This window comes from Gobio gobio (genome assembly GCF_949357685.1).
Source record: "Gobio gobio genome assembly, chromosome: 19".
Classification (NCBI taxonomy): Eukaryota; Metazoa; Chordata; class Actinopteri; order Cypriniformes; family Gobionidae; genus Gobio; species Gobio gobio.
In genome coordinates this window covers 5498249-5519696 of record NC_137112.1, presented here as the reverse complement: position 1 = coordinate 5519696, position 21448 = coordinate 5498249, and the positions used below count along the sequence as shown (strand labels likewise).

General features: G+C 44.9%; 1 protein-coding gene across 1 annotated transcript in view; it reads right to left on the bottom strand.

Moving 5' to 3' along the window:
* traf3ip2b (TRAF3 interacting protein 2b) overlaps positions 1–21448 on the bottom strand; it is a 1379907-nt gene that overhangs the window by 601766 nt on the left and 756693 nt on the right. The window contains exon 11 of the mRNA XM_079844563.1: positions 19630–19708. The gene's annotated coding sequence lies outside the window, so the exon portion shown is untranslated. The remainder of the gene's footprint in view (positions 1–19629; positions 19709–21448) is intronic.

Sequence of the window (21448 nt, the reverse complement as noted above, 5' to 3'; positions counted from 1 at the left end):
ATGGACAACAGTTTCCCTTGGGACCACAGGAGGATTTGACGTGCCAGTCTGCAAAGAGGGCGCGACCTCAAACCCCCCTGGCGGTTGATGTACGCTACGACAGACAGCGTGAAGGGGCTGACCGGCAGGAAGTAGTTGGGAACGGTTCTCCGTGTGCGGACGCGCAAGCTGCCCAGCCGCAGGTCTTTCCAGAGGCGGCTGGTGCAGCATACGTTCGCGGGAAATCGATGTGGCCCGAAGAGTCATAGACGGCGGGATTACCACATCCATTTCCCCAGAGCGCCACAGAGGAAACAACCTCGGTTGTTCCTCCGCGGGAGGGACCGCTCTTAGAAGCCCTGCCGCAGCTAGGACTTCTTCCCAGCAGCCTTCCGCGCCTGAAGGACGTTCCGTAGATCGCCCTTAGGAGCGGAAGACTGCTGCTGAGAGCGTCGCCTCTGTTGCCAGGCTCCCGGGGGAGGGGCTCTAGATGCGACGGTCTCTTTGTGCACCTTTTGGTGCGAGGAGCTGGATGGCGGCTGACGCTGCCCACTAGGGCCAGCCTTCCCAGGCTTTGAGCGGCGAGGGAGGTACTGGTGGAAGGCTGCTGACTGTCTCTTAGCCTCCTGGTGTCTGGAAACGACGGCGTTAACCGCGTCTCCAAACAGTCCAGAAGGCGCAATCGGGGAGTCCAGGAGGAAGGATTTATCCTTCTCCTTTATCCCGACAGATTCAGCCAGAGATGCCTCTCCACAGTCACCATTGAAGCCATGGAGCGGCCGATAGCACGGGCCATCTCCTTGGTGATGCGGAGAGACAAATCTGCAGCCTTCCTTAATTCCAGAATATCCTCCGGAGAGGGACCCTCGCCCTCATCGAGCTCTTTAAGGAGATCGGCCTAGTAGGTCTGCAGAATGGAGAGTGTGTGCAGGGAACTACCAGCCCGACCAGCTGCCATATAAGCTTTGCCCACCAATGATGAGGTGTCCCGACAGGGTTTGGTGGGCAAAACCGGAGCCTTAAGGGACGATGCAGAGTCGGGTGAAAGGTAGCTCGCGAGAGCTTCCTCCACCCGAGGCATCGCCCCATAGCCCGACTCGCGTGCCCCCAGAACGTTGGAATAATCCAACACCGGAGGATTTGAAACACGCAAGGAATAGGGCTTTTTCCAAGATCTGCACACCTCAGTGTGTAGATCCGGGAAAAAAGGCAGGCCCCGGCGAGGTGTTTGAACCCGGTGCGAGAGGAACCGGTCATCCAGCCTACTGGGTGGCTGGATTTCCAGAGCCTCTTGTGGCCAATTTATGTTTAATTTAGCCACCGCCTGGGTCAACACCTCGACCAGCTCCTCTTGGGCGGGTGGATGAAGTGATGAAACAATTCCTGCTTCATCCCCCGCCTCGGTGCCTATTTCCTCCGGCTCCTCGGAACCGGAGAGAACGAGCACCGGACCTCCCGCCCCGGGGGAAGAAGCCGCAGAGCGGGCTTCCACACGGGGAGGAAGATCCTCGGAACTGTCAGAGGAGGATCGGGAAAGTGCCGCAGCAGTCCCGAAACCCTCTGACATGTCCCGCTGTGAACCCCATGCTCTGCGACGCCGAGCCGCCTCAGCGACCGCGGGTCCAGAACCATGGGGCTCACGAGGCTGGCCGGCCTCATCAAACACGGCCAGCCGAGAGCGGAGCACCCTGAGCGTCAGCTTCTCGCCCAGCTTCTTCCCTCGAGAGCCGCTCGAGCATGCTGAACGCCCAGACAGTGCACACACAGCAGGTGTGTATCCGAGCCCGACATATAGCGAGGGCAAGGATGCACACACTGCTTAAACTCTCTTGTTTTTTCACACTCCATCATTCACACACTTTCACTGACGTACAACAATAAATAGACAGACAGTTTTTGACACAGAGCGCCTATGCTGAAGAGCATTAACTGCCGACATTACGTTCCAGCTCCCCTTTTATACTTCCGGGTATGCCGTCACGATTACGTCATCACGCACGCCAATCGGATTGGCCTAGTTGGCATTCTGGTTTCAGATTCACTGATGCTAAGGGAGCATCCCCAAAGTGTCGTCTCGATGCAGTGCGAGTTCCCTCGAAAGGGAACCGTGATTTTGGTTAGTAATACTCACATTTGATTCACTTTTCTCCGCCTGACGTATCCTTTCCTGTGGCCTCATGGGAAGGCAGGGATAGAAAAGTATCGGACGATGGGTGCTTCACAATCTGGGCGGAATCAGTAGGCCATCCGGGAACTTCTCGCCTACTCTTTTATGATTACTGAGGTTTCGAACATACTACTCCTTTCACGTACTGTTTTCGCCTACTATATAGTAGGTAAGTAGGCATATTCAAGCGCAACAGTAGTAGGCACTGCATGAAAAGTGGGATTTTCGACCCCATAAACGCCTGTATACTCCTGGAAATCTCCCTAATTTTCGGCAGCTTTCGACAATTTAGAGGCAGCGAACGTCGCGTTCGTCTGTGCCACAAATTGTCGTAAACGAACCATGACGTAGGTGGAGAGCCCCCCGCTGAGAGACCGCGCGGAGGTGCGACGCCTCTAATTTGCATATGAATAGCAGCGAAACCAGAGAGTCAACGGCCAGACTTGAATTTACTCACTCACTATTGGCTGAAGCCACTACATTTAAAAAAGAAAAATCCCTCGTGATTGGTTGGCAGATCACTGCAAACCAATCATTATTGGTCCCCCTGGCTCATTATAAATGTAAACCCCAATAATAATAATAATAAATATATAATTTGTGTTGTAATAATTTGTTTCATATTAATGTTATTGTGCTATGAAGTATTCATACCATCAAGGAATATATGGGAAAATTATACGGACCGTGCCGTTTATTCAAACAAAGGGCTTCATTTATAAGCATACAGCTGTTCATTCAAAGAAAGGGCTTCATTTATAAAACACAGCGGTTTACTCAAAGAAAGAGCTTTATTGTTAAACACACAACTATGTACAGTGCAGCAGTAATGTCTCGTAATGTAAAGTTCGTCGAGCTCCAGGCTGCGAGAGCGCGGTGGCCGCACAATCCATCCAGACACCCCGTCAACAATGCCGTCTTCCTCGTCAAACATGAGTTCAATGGCCGCGGACTTCCAAACGTCCACCTCATCCAGCACACTCTCGCTTCCAGCAACTGTAATACAATCCATAAAGACAATAAGCAACCTGAAAAATACTCACATTGACAAAAAACGGATCTAATATAATAAATCTTACCCTTTTTCTTCTTGATCGACTCCGAGCTAAACTTCGCAGTTTCAGGTTGTTTGTATCTGAAGCTCCGGCGTGTCGATTCATAATACGTCTTACAGGCAGCTGGAAAACAATTACATGAGACTGGTATTAATAAAAACAGTCACGGTAAAATTAAACAAGGAATGAGAAACACATTAGAAGTTACTTACACACAAATTCGTCATGATCAGCGGTTAAATCTGGACTCGCGGAAATCGCTCCAAGCAGATAAGAGCTCACGGCTTCGTTATGAGGCGAGGATAGTCTGTGTCAACAAAATGTGCAGTTTTAAGCTCGGATCTATTAACGCATCCATTTCCTTATACAGCTGAATAAAAGCATATTCTTTAAATCGTAACGTTACATTACCCATGCTGTGGTTCATAGCGGCTGCAGTTTGCCTCAGAGTTATGAAGACGAAGACAGCCTCCTGAAAATGAGTCCAAAAAGTTCGTCGCGTCCATGCAGAGATTGAGTTGAAGACGGTGTCCTGTCATTGTTGATCACGAAAAAGGAAAGCAGCAAAAAACATAAAAAAATTGGTTTAAAGCTCGTCTTCTACGCGTCATGGCCATGACCTCGACCTCGCACCTCATTGGACTAGGGCTCTGATATGGAACGCGCCCGGGGCCAAATCTCTTTATACGAAACGCGTGACTTATGATCGTTTCAACCTTCAACACGCCCTGTTTTCCGCTTCACGCACAGTTTTAACATGTTAAGAAGACACATTTGAACGTGTTTCTTAACGCGCACATTCTGTACATGTCGAAGCGTAATATTTTTTTTTTAAAGCAGACTTACCTTTAGATGTAGCCTAGGCTACATACATATTAATATAAGATATTAATTAATTGCTTAACTGACTACTGTGCTAGAGTAAAGTAGCCTAATGTTACAATGTATATTAAGTAAATGCTTAATATTATACAATTATTATAATTTATCTATATGGGTTATTGTTTGTTTTTTAAAGTTAGGCTATATATAATTTCTAAAAGTATAGGCTAATTTACACAGCACATATTTATAACTGAAAACACACACAACTTTATTCACTTTCACATAATAATGTTTTTGTAATTTGGTGTTTAGTTTGTTGTATAGTTTGTTTATACTGTTCTGTCTCTGTTTTGGTTCCAGGAACATCTGATGAGTGCTATAATAAAATGACTTCATTATATTTAAAATATGTTTTGATATTCATTTTATTTATATTATTGATATTTTATTTACCCATAAACGTGTCTTTAGGAAGCCATAAGTTATAGAGACAAGAATAACTTTTGCCATTTAAATGCCACATTCATTTACTGAGGACCCATACAGCCAATGATCATGTGTGAAAACACTTATACATAAATTGATCACTTAGAAATCAAAACTAAGGTTTGAGAAAGAAAGAATATGCATACAACAAAATATATTGTTTCATAGCAGCTTCAGTAACAAGTTCAAAACAAATTCTGCTGTAAACCGGCTCTAACAAGCCAATATAGTGTCAATATTCAGCTCAAGTGACTTCAGTGTTGATTCAGTTCAGTTGATTTCAGTTCAACTGTAAATTCCATGTTAATCTTGAGTACCTATAGAGTAGTGCTGCATCCGTAATATCTCTGTAGAGTCTTTAGTTTGATCATATTTATAACGCTGTACCGATTCTTTTCGAAAACACCCGAGCTCATGCAGGCGTGCAGAGCTAAAGAGTCACGGACACACACACACACACACACACACACACACACACACACACACACACACACACACACACACACACACACACACACACACACACACACACACACACACACACACACACACACACACACACACACACACACTACATCATGACATTATCCCTGGATAACTTTCGATTCACTATAAATGCCACCCAGTTGTGCATCGTGTAGTTAGATATATGCAAAAACAACATTTTTGGAAATAGTTAAAATAGTTTTGCACAAAGTGTTGCTTTTGCAAGAGATGTCTGATGTTTTGTGTGTAGAGTTACAAGAAATGGAGCCATATTTTCAGAAATTGTGTGTAAGCAATTAGATAAAACTGTAAATGAATCCAGTTTATTTTAGTTCAGGACTCATAGTCCAGGTGTTAGTAATCTGTGCTTAATCTTTGTTCCAGGCAACAATTTTTTAACTCACGATTAACTAGATTAAGGCCTACTCTTGGCATAATTTAAACCAGGAAACCACCTATTGAAAATCTGCATTGATAATTCATAAAATGTGGTGTGAGCTCAATTTAAATGACAATTACAGAAAAACACAATCTGACTTAACTATAAACACACAAACTTGTACTTTTCACATTTATGATTAATAGCCATTTAAAAAATCATTCACAGTGCAGGGTGGAAAAATTAATGTTGGTATGTAAACTGTATGCTTTACTTGATTTATTTGTGTGCTTTGGTTCATTGTCTTGTTGCATCACATAACCTCTCTAAAGGTTGAAGACATGAACTGCTGTCCTGTATTTTTTTATTTTTTTTACATAACATTGGTTATCGCTAATGACATACAGAGTAATTAATCTACACTGTGAGCCCGGACAAGTTGAATCTACTTAAAAAATTGGAGCAAACTGGTTGCCCTAAAAATTTAGTAATGTGTACTAAAACGAGTACATTTTACTTAAATTTAAGATAAAATTTTAACTTAAACTTTAAACTTGTTTTAGTCAAAAAAATTCAGAACCTAGATAAAACTCCCCCTGCTGCTACTCTGATTTGCATTTGTGTAGCTCACAGCATCTTCATTTACATGATAAAGCCTCCCCTAGAATTAAGGGGAGGGGGGGTCATGGGGGGACAACTGCCAAGCAAGGCCCACGTCAATTTACCACAATTTACGGCAGTTTTCGGTGTTGCCTGCAAATTGCCGTGCACAGTCGTAAACCTGAAGTTTCACGGCAATCTACAGTGTCACATACTGACGAAAATCCCACTTTTCATGCAGTGAGGACTATACGCACGTCCGAATCTCGCGAGAAATAGTCCAAAACCCCGGTAGTTCTCGCCTACTCTTTTATAAATACAAAGGATTCGGACATACTTTTCGCTCGCCTACTGCTTTTTACATACTATATAGTAGGGAAGTATGCGGTTTCGAACGCAGCCTTCCTCTTAGCATCATTTGGACAAAATGTCCCTGTTAATTTTCAATCCCATTGCCATTTAACTATAAAATGATGCTATCTTTGTGAATAGGCTTTTATTCTGTTGGCAAGGCTTCACATTTTTTATTTTTACTATTTTTTACCAGATGATGCCATTTTTTTTTTCAGGTTTGGCGAATAAAGCAAATGCTCACTTTATTCCTGTTTTCTGTTTATGCATATTATAAAGCCAATTTGATAAATTATGCAGCTGTAACTGTGTGGGTGTGTTGGTATGGATGTCAGAGTGGTGTGTGTGTGTGTGTGTATGTAATAAAAAAATTGTGTGTGTGTGTGTGTGTGTGTGTGTGTGTGTGTGTGTGTGTGTGTGTGTGTGTGTGTGTGTGTGTGTGTGTGTGTGTGTGTGTGTGTGTGTGTGTGTGTGTGTGTGTGTGTGTGTGTGTGTGTGTGTGTGAATGTGTGTGTGTGAATGTGTGTGTGCTTGTAATGTTTGAGAGACAACAAAATCCAGGCCGTATCAAACTGCTGAAATTTGGCGATTCAAACTGCTGATTCGACTCACTGATTCATAACGCTTCGAAGCTTCATGATTCATAAAGTTATTTTACAGAACCACTGTAGTGAGATGGACTTTGTAACAACGTCTTTAATACCTTTTAAGGGTCTTGAGAGTGAACCGTGCATTGTGCCAATGGAGGCCTTTCAGAGCCATCAGATTTCAAATAAAATATCTTCATTTGTGTACCGAAGATGAACGGAGGTCTTACGGGTGTCGAACGACATGAGGGTAAGTAATTAATGACAGAATTTTCATTTTTGGGTGAACTAACCCCTTAAGTTATAGAGGCTTTGAATGGGAGAGAGTAAGTGTTTAAAGCAGCACTAGGTAGGTTTTGCTCTCGGGGTCCCCCTACAGTTGGGAAACAGTATTGTCCTCTACTACTGTCGTAAACTCTGTCATTCTACATCAGGGGATGCATCGCACGTGCATTTGACATGATAGCCCTGAACACTGCAGGAGTTCACATGCAGGTGTTCTGCTTGCGTCGCGTGTGAAATGTCTTCATCCCAGGTACAGTGGCATATGTTTCAGCATGTCATATGAATATAATTTCATAGGTTTTATTTTTTTTCAAATGCCAAATGATCGCGATGCTCACGTTTACAAGCCAGCGTCATTATAGTAGCCTAGTCTACTGGTTACCGTTTTACAGAATCTATATGATACTTCAATTCAATATTTGAGTGGTAGGTAATAACCTCCTTCAGCTCACGCCAACGAGCAAACGCTGGCCCAATGTTGATCCTCGTCCTGCCTTTAATCCGATCATTTTCTCGTTTCCTCTTTTTGCTTTCCTTCGAGAAAACCTTTGCTTTCTTATTTTTCTGTGCTGCTTCGGCCATGACTATAACATCTGGCAAACAAACGATAGTTGGGCTCGCACGTCCGAATTTAAGGAAGTGGAGGTGGTGGTGGAAGTGACGTATATGCCGTAAAGCGGTCGAATTTTGTAGTTCTTATTGTTCTCGGGTTACTACCCGAAACCCAAAGTTTAAAAGTACGATTAAAAACGATACAGACCCCGTCAGGCTATGGCAGACGTGTCATTCAACCTATTGTAAGTCGATGTATCATCACAAGAGTCTTGAAAATATATTATGAAGGTTGAAAAGTTACCTAGTGCTGCTTTAAATATGTGCGAGATTTGGTTTTATTTGAGATTATTCTTGCATTTTCATGACCCTCCTGGATTCTGTTTTATTGTTTAGGTGGTTGGAATGCCTCCCATTGATGATATAGAAAAATCTGAATTTTGGACTGCGTTCTTTGGTGAGCTCAAAACACACACATGATGTGATTTTTTTTTCAGTTGTTTTTAGTCTGCTATATGTGCTGAACTAGTATTGTGTGTTTTGTTCTATTATAGCTCATGAGTGGAAACTCAAGACTGTAGTCAAACCCATATCTAGACCTCTGGCCAGTATTCTGCGGCACTCTGATCAAGACTTTCTGGATTTTGTGAGACGCTGCCTGACGTATGTTCATTTTGATTACTATACAAGAGATTTGTTTATTTGTCTGATGAATGTAAATGTACTGACCATGTATTACTATCCATTCCAGGTGGGACCCCAAGATGCGCATGACACCACAGGAAGCCATGCAGCATAAATGGATCATGGAGGGTCACAAGACTCCTGAGCAGCCGAAGGACAGCACTGGGGAACCATCTCAGGTCCATCTCAGGACTCGAGTTCTGAGATGGTTCCCCAGTGCAGAATGAGTGTGAAAGGCTGGCACGTATACAAAACCTGTACAATCCAAAGAAAATATGACTAGTAAGTCAAACTACACTTGACAGTTCTTGTTCTGTAGTGCATTGTATAGAAACTGTGTCTGTTCCACGAATATTTATGTCAAAATCCTCTATAGGATCTAGAGATAATCTGATCATTTTTAAACCAGATAATCTTAAAAGAAATGAACAAAAACATTGTCTAAAACTAGGTCTCCTTAACATTCGATCGCTCACACCTAAAGCAGTTATTGTAAATGAAATGATCACAGATAATAGCTTTGATTTACTATGTCTGACTGAAACCTGGCTTAAACCTAATGATTATTTCGGTCTAAATGAGTCTACTCTACCAGGTTACTGTTATACGCACGAGCCCCGTCTGACTGGTCGTGGCGGCGGTGTTGCAACTATCTATAGAGATATTCTAAATGTTACTCAGAAAACATTACACAGGTTTAATTCATTTGAAGTGCTTGTGCTAAATGTTACACTCTCAGATATAAGAAAAAAAATCCATATTAGCTTTTGCTTTGGCTACCATAAATAGACCGCCAGGGCCTTATGTTGATTTCTTAAAAGAGTTTGCAGATTTTCTATCAGACCTAATGGTTACTGTCGATAAAGCACTGATTGTCGGTGATTTGAACATTCACGTAGATAATACCAACGATGCGCTAGGGGTTGCGTATACAGATTTATTAAACTCCTTTGGGGTCAAGCAAAATGTAAATGGGCCCACTCATAGTTTTAATCATACACTAGATTTAATTATATCACATGGAATCAATCCTACTGATATAGACATCATACCGCAAAGTGATGATGTCACTGATCACTACCTTGTAACGTGCACAGTGCGTACTGCTGATATTTTACATACTGCTCTGCGTTAAAGACCAGGAAGAACAATTCTCCCAAACACTATTGAGAAATTCACAAATAACCTACCAGATTTATCTCAGCTGCTCAGTGTACCCAAACACACAAATTAACTAGAGGAAATGACTAGCAGTATGAGCACCATTTTCTCTAGTACATTAGAAACGGTTGCACCGATCAGATTAAAAAAGGTGAGAGAGAAAAGTACTGCACCGTGGTACAACAGTATTATTCACGCTATCAAGAGAGAAACTCGTAATCTAGAGCGCAAATGGAAACAAACACGTTTCGAGGTCTTTAGAATCGCGTGGAAAGACAGCACTTCCCGTTATAAAAAGGCTCTAAAAGCAGCCAGGGCTGAGCATTACCATAAACTGATAGAAAATAACCAAAACAACCCCAGGTTTTTATTTAGTACAGTGGCCAGGTTAACAAATAAACGCACATCAGCTGAACAAAATATTCTAGTACAGTTTAGTAGTAATGACTATGAATTTCTTCACAAAAAAAAATTTGCAAACATCAGAAAAACTTATATTATTTATATTACAAATTATGAATGTACAACCATTGACAGGGTTTTACGATTCAGCCTCAATTATCACCCCTGAAGAACAACTGCAGTGCTTTACAACTATAGGACAGGAAGAGCTAAATAAACTAATCATTGCTTCTAAACCAACAACATGTTTATTAGATCCAATACCAACTAAACTACTGAAAGAGCTGTTACCTGTAGCAGAAGAGCCTCTTCTCAATATTATTAATTCATCTTTAACTCTGGGTCATGTCCCAAGACCATTCAAGATGGCAGTTATAAAACCTCTCATTAAGAAACCACAACTAGATGAAACTACAGACCTATTTCAAATCTTCCATTTCTGTCTAAAATACTAGAAAAAATTGTGTCTGCTCAATTATGCTCTTACTTACAAGAAAACAATATCTATGAAAAATTTCAGTCTGGATTCAGAGTCCATCATAGCACAGAAACTGCGCTGGTTAAAATCACAAATGACTTACTCTTAGCTGCTGACCAAGGCTGTATCTCAATAATAGTTTTACTTGATCTTAGTGCTGCATTCGACACCATAGATCATAAAATACTCTTAGATCGTCTACAAAATTACACTGGTATTCAGGGACGGGCATTAAAGTGGTTTAGATCGTATCTATCAGAGCGTTACCAATTTGTCTATTTAAACAGGGAACAATCTAAGATGACGTCAGTAAATTATGGAGTGCCGCAAGGCTCTGTGTTAGGCCCTCTGTTATTCTCAATATATATGCTGCCACTTGGTAATATTATAAGAAAACATGAAATTAGTTTTCACTGTTATGCCGATGATACTCAGTTATATATTTCAGCAGGACCAGATGAAATCTCTAAATTATCCAAGCTAACAGAGTGTGTTAAAGATATCAAATATTGGATGACCTGTACATTTCTGAGGTATTACTTATTGGACCAAAAACTGGTACACAGAATCTCTTAAATTATAATTTACATTTAGAAGGATGTACTGTTACTTCATCTGCTACAGTTAAAGACTTGGGTGTTATATTAGACAGCAACTCCTCTTTTGAAAATCATATTTCAAATACTACAAAAACAGCCTTCTTCCACCTCAGAAACATCGCTAAGCTACGAAACATGCTATCTGTCTCTGATGCGGAAAAGTTAGTTCATGCATTTATGACCTCTAGACTAGATTACTGTAATGCACTACTAGCTGGCTGTCCTGCCTCCTCAATAAACAAGCTACAATTAGTCCAAAATGCAGCTGCTAGAGTTCTTACTAGGTCAAGAAAATATGATCACATAACACCAATTCTAACATCTCTACACTGGTTACCTGTTAAGTTTCGTGTCAGTTATAAAGTATTGCTACTGACATATAAGGCCCTATATGGTTTAGCTCCTGTGTATTTAACTGATCTTCTATCGCCTTATAACCCATCACGATCTTTAAGATCACTAAACTCTGGGCTTCTGGTAATACCGAGGATATCTAAGTCAACTAAAGAAGGGAGAACGTTTTCATATTTGGCACCTAAACTATGGAATAGCCTTCTTAATAATGTTCGGGGCTCAGACTCAATCCTCCAGTTTAAATCTAGATTAAAGACGCATCTCTTTAGCCAGGCATTCACATGATGATTCTCCTAACCTTGTACTCTATAGTTGTATCAATGCACATGATCGTCTTTGCTTAATGCCTTGAACAGCAGCTACGCTAATTATTTTTCTGTTCTGTTTTATCTCGGGACGCCCATCCCGAGGTAACTAGAGAGTCCGTCAGCTCCAGTCTGGATCCAGCTTCTCCTAAAGACTTCAGATGACCATCACCTGTGAAGAGACGACTCAACTCCTGCGAGGACTTCAGATGACGCAGCTCTGCATCAACACGCACTCATGCTCATCTCTATATACCCTATTCATTAACAACATGTATTCTTATTTCTGTGCATAGTGTGATGAGGTTCGATGTATGTGGGTGAGGAAAGGAAGAAGGCGGGGTCGGCGTGACTGGGACTCGCGATTTTATTCTCAGAAGTTTGTATACAAACAAAATAGGCGCTCGTGGGCGCATCAACACAGCAAACACTCTCAAAAGTAAGTCAGCTTAATCACTCAGTTTCAAATGCGTTTCTCAGGCAGGCAGTCACGTGAGGTCCCAGTCCAAACTCTCTCTCTCCCAACTCTCTCCCCGCTGCAGCTTATATGCAGTCTCTCCATGCAAATTACTGCAATCAGACACAGGTGTTACTCATCTGCACTTGACCTACTTACTCACCACTCGGCTCGGCTCTCTCTCTCCCGCTACAGACCTTGCAAAACCACGCCCCCTCCGCCCCACATAGTTATTATATTGATTAATAATAGATAGTTCCCCTTCGAGGGAACTCGCACTGCGTCGTCGAGTGACGACACTCTGGGGAACGCCCACAGCGTTACGCATCTGAAGTATGAATGAAATCAAGCCAATCTGATTGGTGGTGCGTCGTGACGTAGTAGATGACAGCATACCCGGAAGATACAAAAAGGAAGCTGATGCAAACACACACTAGCTTTTTTTGCTCTTCAGCGAAGCGCTATATGTGAAATTGTCTGTCTATTTGGTGTTGTTTTGTCACAAATATTCCCTAAATAAGATGGCTAGTGAGCAACAGTTCACAAGGTGTGTGCACCCGTGTCCGCGATTCATTTCGGGCACGGACACACACCTTTTGTGTGTACAATGCCTAGGCGTGCAGCACGCTAAGGCGGCTCTCGAGGGAGTCGCCTGTAGCGAGTGTGAAAAGCTGCCGCTCAGGGTGTTGCGCTCACGGCTGGCTGTGTTCAGTGAGACCGGCCAAGCCCGCGAGCCCCAGGGTTCTGGGCCCGCTGTTGCTGAGGCACGGCGGCGCCGTAGATCATGGGGCTCGCAGCGGGACCTCGTGACAGGATATGGGACTGCTGAGGCACTTTCCCTATCCTCGTCCGAGGACTCCGATGTTCTCCCGGCCCGTGCGCAAGCCCGCGATGCGGCTTCTTCCCGCGGGGCGGAGAACCCGACGTTTCAGCTGTCTGGCTCCGAGGAGTCGGATGTGCTGAGCGTCGAGGCGGGTGCAGTGGAGCCTGAGCCATCGCTTCACGCACCCGCTCCAGAGGAGCTAGTGGAGGTTTTGACCCGCGCCGTGGCCAAGTTAAACATCCATTGGCCACAGGAAGAACCGGAAATCCAGCCGCCCAGTAAGCTGGATGAACGGTTCTTCAGGCGCAAGCCTCAACCTCCACGCCGGGGTATGCCTTTTTTCCCGGACCTACACAATGAGTTGTGTAGGTCCTGGGATAAACCCTATTCGGCCAGACTCACCAGCCCTCCAGTACTCGACTTCGGTAACGTACTGGGGGCGGCAGAACAGGGTTATGGGACACTGCCGAGGGTAGAGGAGGCTCTCGCGAGCTACCTCTCTCCCGAGGCCGCTTCGTCCCTGAAGACCCCGGTATTGCCCGCCAAACCAGCGCGCGATACATCAGCGCTGGTAGGGAGGGCATATATGGCGGCTGGGCGGGCTGGTAGTTGCCTGCACACTATGGCGGTGTTGCAGGCCTACCAGGCCGACCTCCTCAAGGAGCTCGACGAGGGCGGGGGCCCGTCTCCGGACGATGTCCTCGAACTCAGGAAGGCCAACGATTTGTCTCTCCGCATCGCCAAGGAGACGGCCCGTTCCATCGGCCGCTCCATGGCGGGTATGGTGTGTGTGGAGAGGCATTTATGGTTAAACCTGTCGGGGATGAAGGAGAGAGAGAAACACTTTCTCCTAGATTCCCCGGTCTCGCCTTCTGGGCTTTTCGGCGGCGCGGTTAACACCGTCGTCGAGAGGTTCCAGGAGGTGAGAAAGCAGGCGGCGGCCTTCCAGCAGTATCTCCCTCGTCGATCCAGCTCCTCGGGGAAGGCTGTCTCAAAGGGACAGCCTCGGCCGTCTACTAGCTCCTCGCACCGGCAGGTGCAGAAAGAGAGCGTTGCTTCTCGCGCCCCTCCTGAGGGAGCCTGGCAAAAGAGGCGGCGCTCTCGTGGCAAGCCTTCAGAGCCTAAGGTCGATCTGAGGACCGTCCTTCAGGCGAAGAAGGCTGCCACTAAGCGGTCCTAGCTGCGGCTGGATCGCTGAGAGCTGCCCCCCCCCGGGACGGAACGACCGAGGTCGTCTTCTCCCCGGAGCTCTCGGGAGATCAGTGCTGTGTTCCCGCCGTCACAGACGCTTCGGGCCTCACTGATCTCCCGGTCACGCGTGCTGTCTTCGCTGCCTCCAACAGGACTTGCGGCTGGACAGCAAACGTGTGCACCCACCGAAAAACGAGGCTCGGTTGACACCCGAGGCCAGCCTCGAGAGGCTGGTTCCCTTAGTAGATTATCTTGGCGCATGGACATGCCTTCCGAGTGTATCTACATGGGTCCTGCAGACTGTAGAGCTGGGTTACAGACTACAGTTCGGTTCTCCTCCCCCGAAGTTCAACGGGGTGGTCCGGACTGTGGTCGGCCCAGAGCAGGTTTGGGTTATGGAACAAGAAGTACAGGCCCTGTTAGCCAAGGAAGCCATAGAGCGGGTTCCGTTGGCAAACAGGGACTCCAGGTTCTACAGCCGGTACTTTATAGTTCCGAAGAAGGATGGTGGGTTGCGTCCGATAATAGATCTCAGGCTCCTGAATCGGTCTCTGAGGAGATTCAGGTTCAGGATGCTCACAATTCCAGCCATCGTGAGTCAGATCCAGTCCGAGGACTGGTTCGTCACGATAGATCTAAAGGACGCATACTTCCATATTTCCATCCTTCCAACCCACAGGAAGTTCCTGAGGTTCGCTTTCGGGGGCGAAGTTTACCAATATCGGGTTCTTCCCTTCGGCCTGGCACTCTCCCCTCGCACCTTCACCAAGTGTATGGATGCAGCACTGGCTCCGCTGAGACTCCAGGGCATCCGTATACTAAATTACATCGACGACTGGCTCATACTGGCCAGATCGCGCGAGATGGCGGTTCGGCATCGAGATGTCGTTCTGGCCCACATAAGGTGCTTGGGGCTGAGACTCAACACGAAGAAAAGCGTGTTGACGCCCTCCCAGAGGACCACGTTCCTGGGAGTCGTATGGGATTCCACGTCGATGCGGGCACGTATGTCTCCCGCACGCGTGGAATCCATACTGGCGACGGTCTCCAGAGTGAAGCCAGGCCGCAGCCTCACTGTGAAGCAGTTCCAGAGACTGCTGGGGCTCATGGCAGCAGCATCCAACGTGATACCTTTTGGCCTGCTGCAAATGAGACCCCTACAGTGGTGGCTGAGGGCCAAGGGGTTTTCCCCGAGGGGAAATCCGTTTCGTATGATCAGGGTAACGCGCAGATGCCTTCGTTCCCTCGTCATATGGCGGAAACCTTGGTTCCTGTCCCAGGGGCCAGTGCTGGGAGCATCATGTTGCCGGAAAGCCGTTTCAACAGATGCCTCCCTCACTGGTTGGGGCGCGGTCATGGAAGGCCGCTTTGCGAGAGGTCTGTGGGAGACCCGGCATTCTTCATGGCATATCAACTGCCTGGAGATGCTGGCGGTCTACAAAGCTCTGAGGAGCTTTTACCCGGACCTCTGCGGCCACCATGTCCTGATCCGCTCAGACAACACTTCGGTTGTCGCGTATCTCAATCACCAGGGGGGTTTGAGGTCGCGCCCTCTATGCAGACTGGCGCATTAAATCCTCCTGTGGTCCCAGGGGAAGTTATCGTCCCTCAGGACGATGTACATTCCCGGGGACCAAAACCAGGGAGCAGACATCCTGTCGAGGCAGGGGCTGAGGCCCGGGGAGTGGCGACTCCACCCAGAGGTGGTGGAGGCCATGTGCGAGAGATTCGGCCCAGTGGAAGTGGACTTGTTCGCGTCTCGAGAGACATCCCACTGTCCACTGTGGTTCTCTCTCAGGCATCCAGCCCCGTTGGGACTGGACGCCATGATGCAGACGTGGCCGAGGCTGCGTCTGTACGCATTTCCCCCGATCGCTCTGCTCCCGGGAGTTCTGGAGCGGGTCCGCCGGGAGGGCATCAGCCTGCTCTTAGTAGCACCCCGGTGGCCCACTCGAGTATGGTTCTCGGACATCATAGCTCTGCTAGACGGCTCTCCGTGGAAGGTTGCTCAGGCAGGGGGCACAATATTTCACCCCCGGCCAGAGTTGTGGAGCCTCTGGGTCTGGCCCCTGAGGGGGCTCGGTACCTGGAGGCGGGCCTGTCAGAGGTAGTCGAGACCTTACTCAGCTCCAGGGCTCCTTCTACCAGGAGACTGTACAGCCTCAAGTGGAATGTATTTTCCACTTGGTGTAGAGAGCGTGAGGTGGATCCAGTTAACTGCCCAGTGGCTTCAGTGCTGGAGTTCCTCCAAGATCGCTTCTCCGCTGGTCTTACCCCGTCCACCCTGAAGGTGTACGTGGCTGCCCTTGGAGCTTTCCACGCACCTCTAGGTGATGGACCTTTGGGGAAGCACCACCTGGTTGTACAGTTCCTCCGTGTGGCTCGGAGGATGAGGTCGGTAGCTCGCTCCAGAGTCCCAACCTGGGACCTGGCGGTGGTTCTGGAAGGGCTGGCTGAGGCCCCCTTCGAGCCACTGGAGCTGGCTGAGCCTAAGAACCTGACTCTGAAGGTGGCCTTTCTCCTCGCCATTACCTCTCTGAGGAGAGTGGGAGATCTCCAGGCTTTGGCGATCACGCCAACCTGCCTGGAGTTTGCCCCCGGCGGAGTAAGGGCCATCCTTCACCCTAGACCGGGTTACATTCCCAAGGTTCCATCTCAGGGAGCCCGGTCTCTGGTTCTTCAGGCTTTCCATCCCCCTCCCCACCTGACGGCGGAAGAAGGGAGACTTCATCTGCTCTGCCCGGTCAGAGCTCTGAGTATTTATCTAGAGAAGTTTTCCCATTGGAGGAGGTCAGACCAGTTGTTGGTGTGCTTTGGCTCACCCAAGAAGGGGCTGCCTGTGTCAACTCAGACGATCAGTAACTGGATCGTCCAGGCTATAGCCACGGCTTATAGGGTGCGCAATTTGCCTTCACCCATGGCCGTGAGGGCCCATTCCACCAGGAGCATGGCTTCTTCAGTGGCCCTCCTTTCTGGCATCTTGCTTCAAGAGGTATGCGAGGCGGCGGGGTGGGCCACCCCGCACACCTTCATACGTTTTTACAGTCTGCACCTCCCGGTGACGCCTGGTGCTCGAGTTCTTGCGTCCTGGGTGTGCCTGGGTTTCCAGCTTCACACTGGGACGTGGGGGTGATTTGGTGTGGCCTAGTGGGTATTAACGTTCCCCAGAGTGTCGTCACTAGACGACGCAGTGCGAGTTCCCTCGAAGGGGAACGTCTCGGGTTATGACTATAACCCTTGTTCCCCGAGAAGGGAACGAGACACTGCGTCTCGTCGCCACACCTATCACGGTTAGAGCGCTTGCTTCATCGCAAAAGAGCTAGTGTGTGTTTGCATCAGCTTCCTTTTTGTATCTTCCGGGTATGCCGTCATCTACTACGTCACGACGCACCACCAATCAGATTGGCTTGATTTCATTCATACTTCAGATGCGTAACGCTGTGGGCGTTCCCCAGAGTGTCGTCACTCGACGACGCAGTGTCTCGTTCCCTTATCGGGGAACAAGGGTTATAGTCATAACCCGAGACGTTAGCTAATCTGTGTGCTTTGTATATGTGCATTTCTGAAATGCATTACATGTACAAATCAATTTAAATTGTAATGTAGATGCATTTTCTGTGAAGCTGCTTTGAAACGATATGTATCGTGAAAAGCGCTATACAAATAAATTTGAATTGAATTGAAGTAAAGTAAAGTAACAAAGTATTTGTACTTCGTTACATTCCACCACTGGCTGTAAAGTTGAGCATTTTCACATGAGCCTTAATGAGATCCTGCTCCTTCTGGAGCCTAGTGGCCAGTCGATGAAGTGCAGTTTAAGTCACTTCCGTTTTGGCTTCAAGAGATACTGGGGGAGGTTACCGCTTGGTAAGAACATTGTTTGGGTTGTGCTTCTGCTCTGAGTGACTGCGGATGAAAATGATCCTTCACAATAGATAATGCTTAATAATACAGTAAACTCTGTTTGAGAGCTGCATATGGCAATTCATTTCTTCAATAAAATACCTTACCTGTTAAAGGTAGGGTAGGTAAGATTTGGTTAAAAAAACTTTTTTTCCAAATTTGTTTAAACTTTCTTTATATATCAATACATAATTAAAATGTAAGTACTCTGAAAAAGAAAGTATAAAAATTGAGTGTCTGTAGACCTCTCACGACTGTTTTAAAGACAGCTCATTATTTCCATTCACTCCACCTTCTCCCTTCTGGGCTCTTTCCAAAGCCACGCCCCCAAAACACATGTACGCTCAGCTGGAAGACGCATTATTCACCTGAGGCGAGCAGAGAAGAAGTGCATGTAGTGACATCATGTCAGAATCACATGTAATAAAAAATCTAACTTTATCATTATGAATATAAACAAATAAGATGTCTTTTAGTACTCACTATCAAGCTAGAATAACAATACTGGTAAAGTTTAAAATACACACACAACACAGTGTCTACGACACACACAGATACAAGATAAAAACATCAGTAAACGTTGGTTTATAAAAACAAACCAAGGGCCGAAATAAACGTGCAGGTAAATTTCCCGGTGAACATGGTAAAAGACTTTAGACAGAGGGTAGTAGCTAAAGCTAACTTAGTTCTAAAAAAAGTTCCTGGTTGCGGTGTACTAGCTTTTACACATGCATTTTGTTATCTAAAGTTACATTTTGCGAAATTCAACAAGACAGCGATCAACTTGAGCTAAGCATATTGAGTATTTATCATCTCTACTAATGGTTCGCTAAGTGTATAACATTGTAACTTTATGCAGAGTAATGTTATGTTAGCTATATTAGGCAGCTACGTGTGCTAGTGAGACATGCTTCATGAAAACATAAACCAAAAAAATGTATAATCAAAATGAAAGATTACCTGTCCAGCAGAAATACAGCCTCTTGAACTCTTCAAATCAAACGGGTGAGCCAGGGTTGCCAGGTTTTCACAACAAAATCCGCCCAATTGCTACTCAAAACTAGCCCAAAACAAGCCCAATCGTGTTTCTCCGGTAAAAATCGCATTTGGGGGGTAAAATATGTGTCTTTTTGGTAGAGCTGCCTGCTAAAATTCGCAAATCCCGGGGCAAAATATCACATAATTGGGGTCGCTTCAACCTGCGGACATGAAAAACAGCCGCGGCAACAGTGTTTGAAGTAGCCCGACTTGGCAACACTGGGGCGCATGTGGGCAGATCCTGGAGCAAAAGCGGCGGTAGCCATGGTAGCGAGAGAGAGTGACAGTCGCCCAAGCCAATCACTTGTTTCGGCCCGAACGAAAATAATGAGCTGTGTTTATTGCAGATTAAAAAGTCTAGAGTCACTCGATTTTTATACTCTCTTTTTCAGAGTACTTAAATTTTAATTATGTATTGACATAAAAAGAAAGTTTAAACAAATTAGGACAAAAGTGTTTTAGATCATTCTTACCTACCCTACCTTTAAGTAATAAAAACGGCATCTCTGCATTGATTTTACATTTCAAATGTTTTACTAGAAACAATTTTTTTAAATATCACTATTTAGTCTGCTTTATTAGGGCCCGAGCACCGATGGTGTGAGGACACTATTGTATTTGCTCAGCCTATTATTATTATTCTCCCAAATGAATCGCATTTTTGAGGGCCTAAACATGCTTGAAAACTCATGAAACTTTGCACACGCGTCAGAAGTGGCGAAAATTTACGTCTGATATGGGTTTCAGAATTAGGCGTGGCAAAATGGCTCAAATAGCGCCACCTACAAAATTTCAATTAAGCGCCATTCGTGCTATGTTTCACGTACGAGTATGAAATTCAGTAGACACAAGTAACATCATTAATGTTTCATAGAGGCCTTCATTCATAAAAAGATGTCATTACAACAAATGTCTAAAATATGCTGTCTTTAAATTGTTTCTACATTAGTTTGGAGAGTAACTGAAATTATTACAATATCAAAAACTCCCAAAATATCAAAAACGTGATTAATCCCGATTAATTACAGAAAACAATGCGATTAATTAGTACATTTTTTTATCGATTCCCAGCACTAATATATATATATATATATATATATATATATATATATATATATATATATATATATATATATATATATATATATATATATATATATATATATATATATATATATGCTTGCAGATAAATAACTATTTAAATTTCACTTTGTAATAATGTTGAATGAAAAGTTCTACTTGAAAATACATTTTAAATCATTATGTTTTAATAATCTTTTTATATGACTGCACCCTATGGGCCCTATCATACACCCAGTGCAATGCGACGCCAGGAGTGATGCAAGTGTTTTTTGCTAGTTTCAGCCTGACGCAGTTTTCATTTTCACGTCCAGCGCCATGTTGTTTAAATAGCATGCACTCACACCCATCTGTTCACCCATGGGCGCTGCATGGAAATACATTATTTAATACTATGGATATGATCTTATGAATCCGTTTTTTTTTTTTTTTGTATGATTGATGTTTTAGGGGGGTTTCTCATTATTAAAGCAGTCAAATTAACGTGATCACGACTGGGTGCTTACCGACGCTAGGCTGGCGGCGTATAGTCCAACCAGCCGCTGTTGAGCTATGAGTATAACGCGTTCTCTATCGCTCTCGCTGCATGGAAATTCATTATTTTATTATTGTGAATATGATCTTAGGAATCTGTTCTTTTGTATGATTGATGTTTTAGGGTGATTTCTCACATTTAAAGCAGTCAAATGAACATGATCACGACTGGGTGCTTACCGACGCTTGGCTGGCCGCGTATAGTCCAACCAGCCGCTTTAATAAACGGCACAGATTAAGAAGCGGTATCCTACTGCTATAGAGGACTAGGCTACTATTTTGTTGAACATGCTCAGATTTGCTTCAATGAGTTAAGCAATATCATACGAGCAAGTGTGCTATTGAGTAGCTATCAGCACAATTGCAAAATGCGATATTAATTTTATACAATAGTTCAATAAACAATAAGTATTGACAATTTTTATAGACAACGTTGTCAATTTTTGTTTTACAGTTTTATTTTATTTTTCCATCAGAAATAGATTCAAACAAAGTAGGCTATAGGTTTCGTTCTCGAATAATTCACCGTCTTGGTCGGTATGAAAGAATTAGTTGAATGATTCTAGAATCCATTATGTCGGCAACTATACTGGCAGATTTATAGTTTCATATGCCTGGAATAATTATATTTTCCCCAACATTTAATATTTCTATATTTAAAATATTACATTGAGAACTTAAATCTAA